The sequence below is a fragment of the Phyllobates terribilis genome, unplaced genomic scaffold, assembly GCF_046119375.1.
Source record: "Phyllobates terribilis strain yellow unplaced genomic scaffold, ASM4611937v1 Scaffold_2__4_contigs__length_985480577, whole genome shotgun sequence".
NCBI classification, from domain to species: domain Eukaryota; kingdom Metazoa; phylum Chordata; class Amphibia; order Anura; family Dendrobatidae; genus Phyllobates; species Phyllobates terribilis.
Window position 1 is genome coordinate 97,476,598 of NW_027362762.1, and position 15,063 is coordinate 97,491,660.

Genomic DNA, 15,063 nt, shown 5'->3' on the forward strand with positions numbered 1-15,063 from the left:
TAAATACATCACCAGAACCACTATCAGTACATGAATACATCTCAAGAACCACTGTCAGTAAATAAATACAACACCATCACCATCATCAGTACATGAACACGCCACCAGAATCACCATCTGTATATTAATACATCACCAAGCTTAGTACAGAAATCTATTGTAATGTCAAGTCAGGCCCATATACATTTGTATCTCATAAACCTACAACTCCCAGTATGTCTTTAATAATAGTAAGGAGATGCTTGAAGTTGTTGTTATCTGTCATTAGGAGACTGTGGACCATACAAGAACCACAGTACTGGTGAGATGTAGTCAATATCAACAAGTAAACATTTACATCCAGGTACCTTATAGGTGACGACATCTCTGCTTAAGTAGCTTCTTTCTTTTCATCTCTATCTTGTCCAGATGCCATGGTAACTTTTCACATTCATAACTCTTCTCTGCAGACTTCCTTCTTCTCCGGTCTTCTGCAGCACATCCCGACATGATGCCTTTAAAAATAAGAGTGTTATCAAAATGCCCTCTGCATAAAAATATCTGTCCATATTATGACCTAAATAAGCCTCCGATGGTATATGTCTGGCTCAATGAGGTATTACCGCCCCACTGCCCGCCATTATCAGCTATAACCACCACACCATCTGCTCATATGAACCATGGCCTATGCCATGGCTGTCCCCTCTCCACTGTTTTCCCTTATACTCTCTATAGATTCACTATTTTCCCTTACACTCTCTATAGCTCCACACTGCCCCCCCACAATGCTAACCTCTGTCCATACTGATCCCCCATTTCATTGCCCCCTCTTCATTTTCATACTGTGCCCCTTTTTCACACTATGACCTCATCTTGCCCGCCACATTGTCCTCTCCAAACTGTACCCCCTCCTCACACTGTCTGCCTACACAGTATGATGGTCACCATGTAGAGGGACCAGAGTGTGTGCTGCAATGGAGAATTTGCTGTACTCACTGTTATACCGTTCATGGAAAAGACACCGACTTCAAGCAAGACAGGAGATCGTAGATCCGGGTTAACAGACTCACTTTTGCTGTGCAATTCTTCCATACACGGCTGCAATATACAGATCAAGACAAGTTCTTTGGTTAGTGAAGTCCCCTTGGTAATGTGCCTTTCCAGTGTTTGCCCTCGTGCCTTCCTGAGAAGCAACATCTTCCACTTCTTTTGGGACCCAGCTGAGAATCTCCCCTCTAGGGATACAGAGGCCTCGCCTTGCGCACCTCTAACAGGCCATGAGCCTAGGACTGTGCCGGCATCCAGATTCTGTCTCAAATGTGTCCTTATTCCATTCTGATAACTTGCACTAGTAAAACACTTCTTCACTTCTGATACTGCTGATGGCGTCTGCTTTCCTATCTGCTCAGTCATCCTTCACACTTCGTCTCTCTCTCTTTCTGTATATGGAACAGAACCTACCCCGGTTCTGTGCACTCGGGTCTTGCACCCAGGACTGAGGTAACCTGACACAGGCCTCCCCTGATGGCAGGCACATCCCAGGGATGGCCTTAGGCAAAGCCTATAGGAGAACCAGCATACAATAATCGGCCATAGGGATTTCACAGTAAATTCTTTATCATAAATCACATAAACATATAACAATTATAAAACACTTAACAACCCTTTTGTTGCCTCAGCGACTTCTTCCTCTTCTTCACCTAGCAGCCCCCTACAACCTCAGCCACCCATACAGTATGATATCCACCAAAGCCCCCCAATATGCAGAATAAAATCCACAACAGCCCCCAATATACACTTTGATGTCTATCACAGCCCCCCATGCATATGATGTCCACCACAGCCTCCATTATATACTATACTATGATGGCCCCCATAACCCCTTATACAGTATTTTGGTCCCCCAGTCACCAATCCAGTATAATGGCCCAAAAGCCTCTTAGATACAGTATAATGTCATCCACAGTACCCCACACAGTATGATATCCCCCACAGCCCCCAATATACAATATAATGTCCTCCACAGCCCTGCATACAGTTTCATCACCACAGCCCCCAATATAAGGTCCCTCAGAGCACCCAAAACTGTACGGTCACCCTATTGTTATGCCCCCACAGCCCCTCATGTAATGTCCCCATAGCTAGTCCCCTCTTGTAATGTCCCCACAGCCAGCCCCTCATGTAATGTCCTCATAGCCAGCCCCTCTTGTGATGTCACCATAGCCAGCCCCTTATGTCCCCATAGCCAGCCCCTCTTGCAATGTCTCCATACGCAGCTCCTTATCTCCCCATAGCCAGCGCCTTATGTTCCCATAGCCAGCCCCTCTTCTGATGTCCCCATAACCCCTCTTTTGTCCCCATTGTCAGCCCCTTATGTCCCCATAGCCAGCCCCTCTTGGAATGTCCCCATAGCCAGCTCCTTATGTCCCCATAGCAAGCCTCTCTTGTAATGTCCCCATAGCCAGTTCCTCTTGGAATGTCCCCATAGCCAGCTCCTTATGTCCCCATAGCCCGCCCCTCTTGGAATGTCCCCACAGACCCTAGGTATAATAGGCTCCATTCATAAGGAAAATAATAGAATAAAAATTAAAAAAAAGCTTATACTCACCTAATCCAGACTCTCTGTCCAGCGCAGCTCTGTCTCTTCTTCCATCTGGTGCAGCAGTGGGCACTGGATGCAATGACATCACTACATAATGATGTCCGACATCCTCTGCGTGCGCTTGAGTCCCTGGAAGAGCAGGGAGCTGATTACAGCTCCTCTGCTCCTGTGTCGGGCAGCGCCGACATCAATTGTATTCACATATTACAGTCGTGAATAAAATTGAATTCGGAGAAGGAGCGATGGCTGGGGCGCAGGATGTGAGAGGTGAGCGGTGTCAATGACAGACACTGCTCCCCTGTGTGCCAACGCTCCTCTGCGGCCAGAGGAAGGTGACGGGTGGCTGCATTCATTCAGCAATGTCAGGGCTTTTTTTCTCTGAAATGCACCCCCTTTAGGTAGGCAGGAGGCGGCGCCCTAGGAAGGTGCCTATCCTTCCTACCCCTCATCCCGCCCCTGGCTGCAGGTTAAATTGGTGATTAATGCTGCATAACCAAGATATAGAGCTATTTAGCACTGGGAATTCTTTTCATGTCTTTATATCTTTAAATAATCAGGTTTATTCAATAATCATTCTTTTTTAATACAGAGCCCTGTTTATAAACTGGCTGTTGTGTGCAGATATTGAACCCTCCCAGTGATTCCTGTGCAGAAGCCTCATACTGAGAAAAAGGTGCCAATAGCACCCAATCAGAGGTCATGGTTCATTTCAAGAACAGTCTAGAGCAGGGATGTCAAACTCAAAGACACAGAGGGCCAAAATGAAAAACATGGGCTAAGTCACAGGCCAACCAGTATATAGTATAATGGGCCCCACATAGTCCTCCATACAGAATAATGGGCCCCACATAGCCCTCCATACATAATAATGGGCCCCACGTAGTCCTCCATACAGAATAATGAGTCCCATATAGTCCTCCATACAGTATAATGGGCCCCACATAGTCCTCCATACAGAATAATGAGTCCCATATAGTCCTCCATACAGTATAATGGGCCCCACATAGTCCTCCATACAGAATAATGGGCCCCACATAATCCTCCATATAGAATAATGCGTCTCACATAGTCCTTCATACAGTATAATGGGCCCCACATAGCTCTCCATACAGTATAATGGGACCCACATAGTCTTCCATACAGAATAATGGCCCCACATAGTCCTCCATACAGTATAGTGGACCCCACATAGTCCTTCATACAGTATAATGGGCCCCACATAGTCCTCCATACAGTATAATGGCCCCACATAGTCCTCCATACAGAATAATGGTCCCACATAGTCCTCCATACAGTATAATGGGCCCCACATAGTCCTCCATACAGAATAATGGCCTCACATAGTCCTACATACAGTATAATGGCCTCAAATAGGGATGGTGGCTCTGGTGTCGATGGCTAAATAAAATCACCCTGCGGGCCAGATTTGGCCCATGGGCTGGAGTTTGACATGTGTGGTGTAGAAGGTCAAAGCTGAATTTTGATAGACTATGAGGAATAAAAAAATTACTCTTTCTTTGAAGGAGTTTTCTTTATCTGAAGTTTTTCATATTTTTTTCAATATATTCAATATTAATTTTCAATATTAGAGAAGTGCAGAATTGGTACAACACAAACCCAATGGATGATAAGATAAAGTATAGCCAGGATTTCATGAAAAAAATGAATAGATATATTTTTATCTAAGCTCCTAAAGGGGTTGTCCAGTCTTAGGTCTGCAGTCACCCTATGGGACTACAGACAGGTGAATCCCCACAGTGCGCGCACTGCGAGTATTCTATGGTGCCAGGGCCAGGAGCAGGTGGTCATGTGACCGCAAGTAGGTAATTTAATCATTTTTATTTATATAGCGCCTTCATATTCCGCAGCACTTTACAATTAAGCGGGGACATGTACAAACAATAAATTCAATACAAGGTGAGACAGTTTAAACAGTTACATCAGGAGTGAGGTCCCTGCTCGCAAGCTTACATTCTACAAGGAAATGGGGGGACACAATAGGTGGAAAGTGCTTGTTATTTCAGGTCTGGCAATTATAATAAGTCGGGATTATCATATAAAGCTGTATGATCCGCTCATCAGCCTGTATGTTCAAGTGCAATACTCAATTACCGAGTGCAGTTATCGTTTGCATGGAGGGTGTAGAGACAGATGAACAGTAGGGAGCAGATTCTGAATAGTATTTAGGAGGGAACAGGGGAAAGTTAGTTTACTGGGTATTTGAGGTGGTAGGCTTGTTTAAAGAGATGGGTTTATAAAGCGCGCTTGAAGACATCGGGGCTAGGCATCAATCGGATCGTCTGGGGTAGAGCATTCCAGAGAACTGGCGCAGCACGAGAGAAGTCTTGGAGACGGATATGCGAGGTTCGGATTATGGGGGATGTTAGTCTTAGGTCTTTTGTGGAACGGAGGGCACATGTAGGACGATAGACTGAGATGAGAGAGGAGATATGAAGTGGTGCAGTACTGTGGAGAGCTTTGTGGGTGAGAGCAATGAGTTTATATTGGACTCTGTAGCGAATGGGTAACCAGTGTAATGACTGGCACAAGGTGGAGGCATCGGTGAAGCGGCTGGACAGAAATACGACCCTGGCTGCCGCATTCAGGACAGATTGGAGAGGGGAAATTTTGGTAAGAGGGAGACCGATCAGAAGAGAGTTGCAGTAGTCCAGACGAGAGTGAATAAGAGCGACAGTAAGAGTTTTAGCAGTTTCAAAAGTGAGAAAAGATCGGATTCTGGAGATGTTTTTAAGGCGCAGGTGACAAGAGCGAGTGAGTGATCGTATATAGGGAGTAAAGGAAAGGTTAGTGTCGAATATGACCCCAAGGCAGCGGGTGTGCTGCTTGGGAGTTATGGTTGACCCTTCCAAGGTAATTTCGATATTAGGTAGAGTTAGGTTAGTAGAGGGGGGAAACACAAGAAGTTCAGTTTTGGAGAGATTCAGTTTAAGATAGAGGGAGGACATGATGTTAGAGACAGCAGACAAACAATCCTTGGTATTTTGGATTAGGGTAGGGGTGATGTCAGGGGAAGAAGTGTATAATAGGGTGTCGTCAGCATAGAGATGATACTGGAACCCAAATCTACTGATTGTTTGTCCAATAGGGGCAGTGTATAGAGAGAAGAGGTGGGGGCCTAGGACTGAGCCCTGCGGAACCCCGATAGTAAGGGGATGAGGAGGGGAAGAGGAGTCGGCAAAAGATACAGTGAAGGAGCGGTCAGAGAGGTAGGAGAACCAGGAGAGAACAGTTTCCTTGAGACCTATAGAGCGGAGCATAGTGAGGAGGAGCTGGTGATCCACAGTGTCAAATGCTGCAGAGAGATCCAGGAGAATCAGCAGGGAGCAGTGACCTTTGGATTTGGCTGTTAGTAGATCATTAGAGACTTTAGGGCAGTTTCAGTGGAGTGTAAGGAGCATACTTCTAGCCACATTCCGACTAGAGCTGTCCAGTCTTGTTCAATGCAAATGCCCCTCCATATGAGGCTTCACACGTCTAGTAGTTACATGACAGCATGTATGCAAATCACATACTTGCGGTCGCACATCCACCGTCACCAAAGAGAATCCTTACAGGCAGCGCGCAGTGCACATAGAGTGACTGCAGACTTGTACTCCAAGGCCGGATAACCCCATTAAATAAAATGTTACAGATTAGGCCCAGTTGCAAGCCCAGTTACAGAGCCCAATATAACCGGCTTGTCAGGCATAATTGCCAACAGTCCCGTTTTGAAAAATGGTTTGAACGTAGACAAACCTAGTTCAAAAGTGGGTTTTCCTGGGCATTTAATGGCAGTACCACAAGGAGGGCTTCAATAACCCAATTTTCCCCTTTCGTATATTGGTAAATATAACCAAACCTCTTCTAAGTTGATCATTGATCAGGTCATAAATCAGATTAGAAGAATTTTGAGAAACCCTATCCATCTGAGAACTTGCTAATCACACTGGGTCTGACTACATCTCAAGATTGGGGCGTTGGAACCTGGAGAACGGTGCTGTGCATCTCCATCTTGAATGAAGCGGTGTTGCATATGTATGGCTTCCGCTCCATTTTATACAGCTTTCAGCAGCAGTCCCATAGACATGGAGCAGAAGTCACACATGAGTACCACCGCTCCATACAAGATGGGAAAGTAATGCCTTGTTCTCAGGGTTCCAGAACCCCAATCTCAGGATCACTGGGGATCTAGCCATCAGATCATCATTGATATGTAAGTTATCTCCTAGTTTACGGATAAGGGATAACTTTTTTGGGGGTATAATAACCCTTTAACTCACTCTGCTGCCTGATTTGTACTGTGTTATATCAAAGCTGTAAAACTCAAATGGTCCAAAATTTTTAATGAACTCCCATGGCAATTTTTTAACCAAAACTACATGCATTTAAATTAAAAAAAAGTTCCAATATGAGGGCTTGTTAATAATAATAATAATAATAATAATAATAATAATAATAATAGTAAAAATAATAATAATATGTTTTAAGTTATTTTAAATAAAATACTTTTTGGTCGTAAATCTTCTATATTTTATCATTCATTCGTTACCATGATATCATATTTTAACATTCAAAAACTGAAATGGTTGCACCCTGTTGTCAATTTATTTATACATTTTCAGGAGGAATGCCAGAGGAACGGAACAATGTAAGGTTTTAATAAAAAAAAAAAAAAAGAAGCTGAATCTCTGTTATTTAATGAGGAATATAAACTAACACAGACATGACAGTTGAATGGATAAATCCACTTTGAAGTGTCTCCCATACAACTTTACATAGGACAAGTAGAGATATAGGAAAATCCGGCTACGCTAATAAAATCGTCAGGATACTGTCCAGCCTGCAAACTGTGCTCTTTATTCAATGTCAGGCTATGGCAAGACAAAGTTTTTTGAGAAGATCAAAACCAAATTTTTTTTTTCAAGTTGAAACTACTTCAGGAAATGTTCATTCTTTACGGAGTTTTTTGATGAATTTTGAAGTTTTTTCTAAAGCTTTTATTGTAGCCTTTGATTGGATAGTCTCTATTTTGGAAGGGATTTAATCAGGAGCCGCTTCAAAGGAAAGACATGCACTTTATTTATTTTTTCCAATAAGTTTTTTAAAACTTGAAACGGGAAAAACACCACAAAACACTGAACATAAAAACAACAAAATGGATTTAGAATAAAAATTAGTAACAAGAGTCTATTAAACTGTTTCATGTTAAGTTATTTTTCAGATATTTTTTTGGTGCTCATTTTACCCATTCATTTTAATGGTGACCCTAAATCCACTGGTTAATTAAACCAGTGGACGGCATTGTTTTGTTGCATTTTTTTTTTGTGCGTTTCTAGAAGGAAAAGGCACATACATATGTCAGAATAAGTGCAGAAAATATGCACAGATTTTAGAAATGCTGATTTCTGCATAGAAATCACTGTGTAAAATCTGCACCAAAAACTCAAGGTTTGAACCTAAGGGCTTGTTCAGAAGTCAGTTTTTGCGTACAAGTGCTATATGTTTTTTTTTACTGATAGCACTCGCACCTTTGACAGTCTATGGAGCTGTTCTCGTGTCCATGATTTTTTGTGGACTGAGTAGTCCTTGCAAAATCGAGGAGACGTGTCCGATATTGATCTGAATGTTGGATCAAACTTGGCCATGAAAGTCTATTCAGATGCCAACATGGACTGATAGATAGGAGAAGGTTGAGAACTTGAGATACTGTTTTGTTTTTTGTTTTTCTCATCAGAGGAAAACTGATGAAATGCTGATAAAAAACAGTGGTGAAACTCAGATTGATTTTCTCGTTCGCGAAAATCAGTGAGGTGTGCATGAGCCTTTGAGGGGTTGTTCAGGGTTAAAAAATAAAAAAACTTCCAAAAACTTGGCTACACTTGTTGAATGGTTGTGTGTTATTATAGCTGAGACCAATTCAGTTTAATGAAGCTGAGTTGCAGTACCACCCATGACCCAGGAGCAGGAGTGGCGCTGTTTTTGGATAAAAGCAGTCATTTGTTTGCACAACTGTAGAAAGAAAGTGCTACACCAGGACTTAATTCTGGATTGTGTCCAAGCACAACCCATTCAGTAGTTTAATCACTTTCCTTCATGGACTTGGATCCCGGGCTCGCCTTGTCCAGTCACTGCTGTACTATCACTCACTGCCATTTTGCACTGTTTAATGATATTTTAATCTATCGCTTTATTTTTGTGACAGCCTTCAGCTTTCATCTAATCACGGCTTTGTTATAAGACTGTCGTTATCGACAGAATTGACATGACCGTCCGATACAAATCTCCCAATCCCGACTCTCCAGCACAGATATTGACGATGTGACTGATGTAACCTATTAATCCCTTTCGCGTGAGGGACATACGGAATCTGGATATGATTCATGATGAAAGAGGATGGAATTTTATGAGTTATATTAACATTTATTGATTTTCTACTTCTGTGTACGAGGCAGAGAAATACGGGCGTATCGAATTCCTGTCATAAAGGTCTACAGTCTAATTTTATACTTAACAGTGGGTGATGTGAGGTTCAAGGAGAACTAGAGGAAAAATGATCTACGAAATACATCCTAAGTCAATAGGATTTATCCTAAGGCTTGTAGAATCCGCTCTACTATCTAGAAGACATTCGGTTCCTTTAACTTTTATTAATGGACCTCGAGCAATAGGACGTTGGCTGAATAGTACTTTGCGTGACATTAAGGTTTAACTGGAAAGAAAGTGGATTGGAATGGAAATAGACTGAGGAGTTATTCAGTAGAGGGTGAACCCTTGATTAAAAAGCCCCTGTTTGCCATAGCAGTGAGGATGACTTTGTTTTGGAGGATTTAGCATAAGTACATATCCAGTGTCAGACTGAAGAACATTTGGCCCAACAGAGGATTTGATTCTGAGGGCCCACCTTTCTCCCCCACTCAAAAGCCCCATAACAACTGCAAGGTTTGCACAATGAACTCTCCTGAAGGAGAAGCCAAGGCCCACCGGAGGATTCTCCGGTTCTCCAGTGGGCCAGTCCAACCCTGTATATATCACACCTCGTTCACATGTCTGTGTTTAAACACGCACGTGAAAAAATGTTACCTCTGTCATCAGTGTTTTGGATCGTTGTGTCATCAGTGTTAGGTCCATTTTTACCATCAGTCATCAGTGTTTTTCACGGATGGATAAATAAATGTCAAAGCGTCTGTAATATCCCTGGCGGCATGCTTGCATGGTGCACCACCTCCCACCATGCAAGACCGCCATCTTACCTGTCAGTCCATGCTGCACTCTTTGCTCCAGTACTTGCTCTGTCCATATCTCTTGTCTGATTGCTTAGGCATCGGCGTCGGCGTGGCTTTCTGCTTGTTTCTTATAGCTAGTGTGTGCAGAGTCCTAATACATCCCCAGCCTATTGCTGTGAGTCACTGGATACTTGAACCCCCTCCACCCAGTAGGAGGTGCCTGAGCAACACTTTCTCTCAGTTTGTCCTTTGCAACTGAATTGCCAGGTCCTGTCCTGTATCTAGTCTGTTCCGCCACCCTGGGGGCTGTATACCCAGGCCTGTTACCTGTCTGTTCTGCCACCCTGGGGGCTGTATACCCAGGCCTGTTACCTGTCTGTTTCCGCCACCCTGGGGGCTGAGTTCCCAGGCTCGTTTCTGTATCTTGTTTCTGTTTCAGTTCCTGTCTGAACAGTGTTCTAGCCCGTTTCTTGTTTGTTTCCATGTTTGTACCTTCCCTTTTCCTGCAGTGTCTGAACCTGCACCTAACTCCAACTCGTTGTCTCTGTACTCTGTTTGTGAGGTCTGTGTCCACTCGCTACTTCATTGTAAGTACCTTGTGTGCATCTGGTTCTGCTCGTTCTGCTTCCCTGTCTCCATATTTACCTCCTGTGTTCTAGCAGTCTTCCTGTATCTTCCAGTCTGTTCCATGTGAACAGAGCACTGTCCTGTCTGCCTTCACCTTCTGCTCTGTTCTGCTCTGCTTGCTCACCGCTCCGGCGGTTCCGCTCTGCTCCGCTTGTTTACCGCACCTGCGGTTCCGCTCTGCTCTGCTTGTTCACCGCTCTGGCGGTTCCGCTCTGCTCTGCTTGTTTACCGCACCTGCAGTTCCGCTCTGCTCTGCTTGTTTACCGCACCTGCGGTTCCGTTCTGCTCTGCTTGTTTACCGCTCCGGCGGTTCCGCTCTGCTCTGCTTGTTTACCGCTCCGGCGGTTCAGCTCTGCTCTGCTTGTTTACCGCACCTGCGGTTCAGCTCTGCTCTGCTTGTTTACCGCACCTGCGGTTACTCTCTGCATGTTTACCGCACCTGCGGTTCTGCTCTGCTCTGCTTGTTCACAGCTCCGGCGGTTCCACTCTGCTCCGCTTGTTTACTGCACTGGCGGTTCCGCTCTGCTCCGCTTGTTTACCGCACTGGCGGTTCCGCTCTGCTCCGCTTGTTTACCGCATCGGCGGTTCCGCTCTGCTCCGCTCTATGGTATAAAATTCTGTAACATACCTGTGGTGTCAATATCATCACTGCACCCTTAGATTAATTCATAGAGAAGTGTAGTTTGTAAAATGGGGCAATTATGGGAAAGTTCTGCTGATCTGTCCAGTGGGTCATGGCATCAGGAAACCGTGACAGTAAAATCTGTACTTTAATAGGGCGCTCCTTCCTTTCTGAAATTTCCACTGTGCCTGAAAAGTAGTTCCCGATTACATGTAGGGTATTAGTTCACTCAAAAGAAATTGCATAACGAACTGTGAAGTCAATTGTCAATTTTTTCCTATTAGCCTTATAAAAATTAAAAACAACATTTTAGTTGTAAAAATGTAATTATTCCTTCTTCACTGCTTTTTTTGTGGATTGAGTTGAAGCTTTTATTGGGAACATTTTACATAACATTTTGGATCACATTTATCCTGTGCTCTACGCTGAGCACTTACATCAGGATTTCCATCTTAATCTCCAAATTACATGATTCAAATGAAAACCCTAAGGAATCCATTCACTATAATGAGGTAGCAGAGTTACTCTGGACTCCGTCTGGCCACTGTTCAGTGGTGTCCTTCTTTTCATAGGTGCACAAAACTGAGGCAGACGACGCTTTTATGCACACTTAAAAAGACTGACACTGCCGGATCATAGGCCAGACGGCGTCCACAGTGTCTCCATCTGCCTCATTATAGCTGGAATACACAGCTGACGCCATGTCGTATTTGCAGAACCCCTGATGTGCCTAAACAGTGGAAACCTTCCATAAATGACCTCATTTTGGAAACTACACCCCTTAAGGAATTTATACAGAGGTGTGGTGAGCACCTTGAACCTGCAGTTGCTTCACAGAATTTCATAACATTGGCTGACTAACAGCCATAAATCATGCAGACAAAGAGACTTGAACTTATGAGGCGCCCTGCTCCACACAGGTGCCACAGAACCCAGAAGGGTGCATGGATGGACTTCTCCACAAGAGGCCCTCACACATTCACACACCTCCACCCTACCACCTCAGACCACCAGAGGGAGCCCGTTAGGGACATATATAGGGAGGGTGGAGCCAGGCAGTGCAGTTCAGTCTGTGAGTAGAGAGTGTGCTGGCACTTAGACCAGTGAAGAGGCAGCACGCTGGCTGCTGTGCTTAGGCGTGCCAAGGCCTACAGCATGAGTGGAAGCCTAGTGAGGGCCCTGAGTGTGGCCGAAGGCAGAGGAGAGAGGAGAGAGGAGTAGAAGGGGGCAGAGGAGCGTACCAGGCTCACCCCGAAACATACACCGGACACCGGGTCCGTGCCTACCGGGTCCCTTTATACCTAGTAGGGACCACTGGACACCTGGAGGACTACAAGTCCCAGGTCGACCAACGCTGACTACAGTACCAGTGCTAGGAGTCATGGAGGCCCCAGCGTCCAGGGAGAGTGATCTCCAAGAGAAAGCCCTACCACCAGGTCAGCAGGTGCAAGAGAGGGAGACAGTAATTAAGCCAGGCCTAGCTCCAGGCAGGTCAGAAGCTTAGCAAGTGGAAGAAACGGATCAGGAGGCCCTACACCCGCTCACTGGGGAGAGTCCAGAAGTGCACCCTGCCTACCGAGTACCCTGGACCATACCTGAATCAACACCAGTAAAGGTACCGAAGCGAACCCCCGTGTGAGTGTCTGTCATTTCTTCCTGAACCGTTCTGGCCGTCTCTCCCCCACACCACCATCCATTACCCCACGCTGCCCTGAGGCCCGCTCCACCTGTGGGGAGCCGTTCCATCATAAGCTGCCCTAACATCTGCCTCAGAGGACTGCTCCGCAGCGGCGGCTCCCTTTAGCCGCATTCCACAGGTGGCGTCACGAACACTTTACAAATCCCCTATAAATAATCCCCTTTTTGGTGACCGCCCTGGGCCACGGACCGGGCCAGCCACCGTGATATCCCCCACCGGCATCCAGAGGCCCGGCTGCCGAGTACCCCACGGCCCTGGGGGCGCGTCACTTACTATACGAGCACGCTGAAGATACTCAGAAAGCACCCGGGCGTGCTCGGCGAAAGGGTTAAACGAGCACGCTCGCTCATCACTAGAAAACACCTTTAAAGCCTCTGCAGATCTTAGCATTGAGCTGCCTTGAGATCAAATTATTGTAAGGAGACCCTTCTAATATACAGGGATGGTCAATAGTGGAGAGCCCCTTTTAGTTTCCCTTTAGTTCTCGTAGAGGAAGAAATTACATGATAACAAGTTATTTTTTGTCTTATTCTAATATGTTATTACCAATATGATGACTATCTAATTCAGAAAATGACTTTGAGAAAATATGCAGTGATGTTCGCTAATGTGAATGGATGCTTCCTAATAGGCCATAAAAGTAAAATATATCAATGTTCCCTGCTTGCGACACATTAATTGCAGAAGGCAGATCGTGATTCATGTTGTAAAGCGTTAGAACAATGACAGGTAGAAAAGTGCTTGTAGTGAGGCCGTAATCATTTATCACTACATACTTGTAAGTCTGTGCTCTCCTAGAGAACCAAGTCTCTGTATCATATTAGTTCAATGGAGAGATCCAGATGGCTCTTTGCCAGGTCTAATATATACAGTCACATTCTGGATCTGATTTAAAGTGCACCTGTCATTTCAGTTATCTTTTCAGAATAAGCTGTCCTGTTTGTGTCCCTGAGGAATAACACATAAGTAGTGTTGAGCGAGCACTAAAATGCTCGGGTGCTCGAAGCTCGGGCCAAGCTCGCCGTGATACTCGGGTGCTCGACCCGAGCAACGAGCCCAATGTTAGTCTATGGGAGACTCGAGCATTTTTGCGACGGCATCCCCGGCAGTCTGTAGAAAGCCTAAAAAGTACCCAAAACGATAGTGACAGTGCTCAAATGACATGGGGACAGCATGGGGATTGCCCCAGGAAGCATTTCTGACCCCCAGGTCACTGCTGTCAACAATGTGTTCAGAGGTATTAAGCCACTTTTACAGGTTCATAATAAAACGTTCAAAAACGAAAGTGAAACTTTTTTCCTGTGAAATATGTGAAGGAATTTCTTTTCCAGGGTAAAGACTTGTGTATAAGGTAAAATAAATAACCAAAAACAAAAATACTCCTCCACACCTTGGGCTATGTTTACAAGTAGCATTTTTTATGCGTTTTTGCACTTTTGTATTGCTTTCAACTGTGACAAATGCATTCACCGGGAAATGTCATTTTAACATTTTACAACCTTATCTGGCCATGTGCTGTGTGACACATGCATACAGTGTTGAAAAGACATGGGAACAGCATGGGGAAGACTCCTGGAAGCATCTCTGACTCCCAGGTCACTGCCTAAAAGTGTGCCCATCAGAAGTGATCCTTGCCGCATCAGAAGATGCAGACTTGCAACTATCCCCGTGCAAGTCCTTGTCCCAGGGCAGTGTTCAATTGTACTTCCCCCATTCCTTGCAATGCAAGCGCAAATATGCAGCCAACTACCCACCCCCAGGCTGCAATACCATACTGCTAGCTTGCACTTGAAATGGGGCCTTTTAGTTTTGAGGAGGCCGAAGCTGGCCACTACCTCATGGCTGCTTCGGCAGCGAGGTATCCATACTCAGTCCCCAGCCGCCCAGCGGCCGGGTGTCCGCGCTCGGTCCCCAGTCGCCCCGCGGCCGGGTGTCCACACACGGTCCCCAGCCGCCCCATGGCCGGTTGTCCATAAACGGTCCCCAGCCACCCCGATTTCTCCACAGAACATCCACACAGACTTTTCTTAGACTGGCCTGCTTTAGGGCTGCATTGGACGAGCCCACCAGAGAACCCGACTCCTCCGGTGGGCCCCGGCTTCTCCATCAGGGGAGTTGTTTGTGCCAAGGTGAGGAGCATGATGATGATAGAAGTTAGCATCTGCTTTGTTTTCTTGGAAAGCAAGCGTAAGTGTACAACCTGCCACCCACCCACCCCCAGGCTGCAATACCATACTGCTAGCTTGCTTGCACTTGAAATTAGGCCTTTTAGGCATGTGGAGGCAGACGCCGGCCACCATGTCATGGCTGC

The 15,063-nt window shown here is 45.4% G+C and overlaps 1 long non-coding RNA gene across 1 annotated transcript in view; it reads right to left on the reverse strand.

The window, feature by feature from the left end:
- Window positions 1-364: 364 nt before the first annotated feature.
- Window positions 365-15,063, reverse strand: part of LOC141249777 (uncharacterized) — a 116,742-nt gene continuing 102,043 nt past the window's right edge. Inside the window, exons 2-3 of the long non-coding RNA XR_012312318.1 lie at window positions 976-1,077; window positions 365-494 (exon numbers count right to left, since the gene is read on the reverse strand). This is a non-coding gene — a long non-coding RNA (uncharacterized lncRNA). The remainder of the gene's footprint in view (window positions 495-975; window positions 1,078-15,063) is intronic.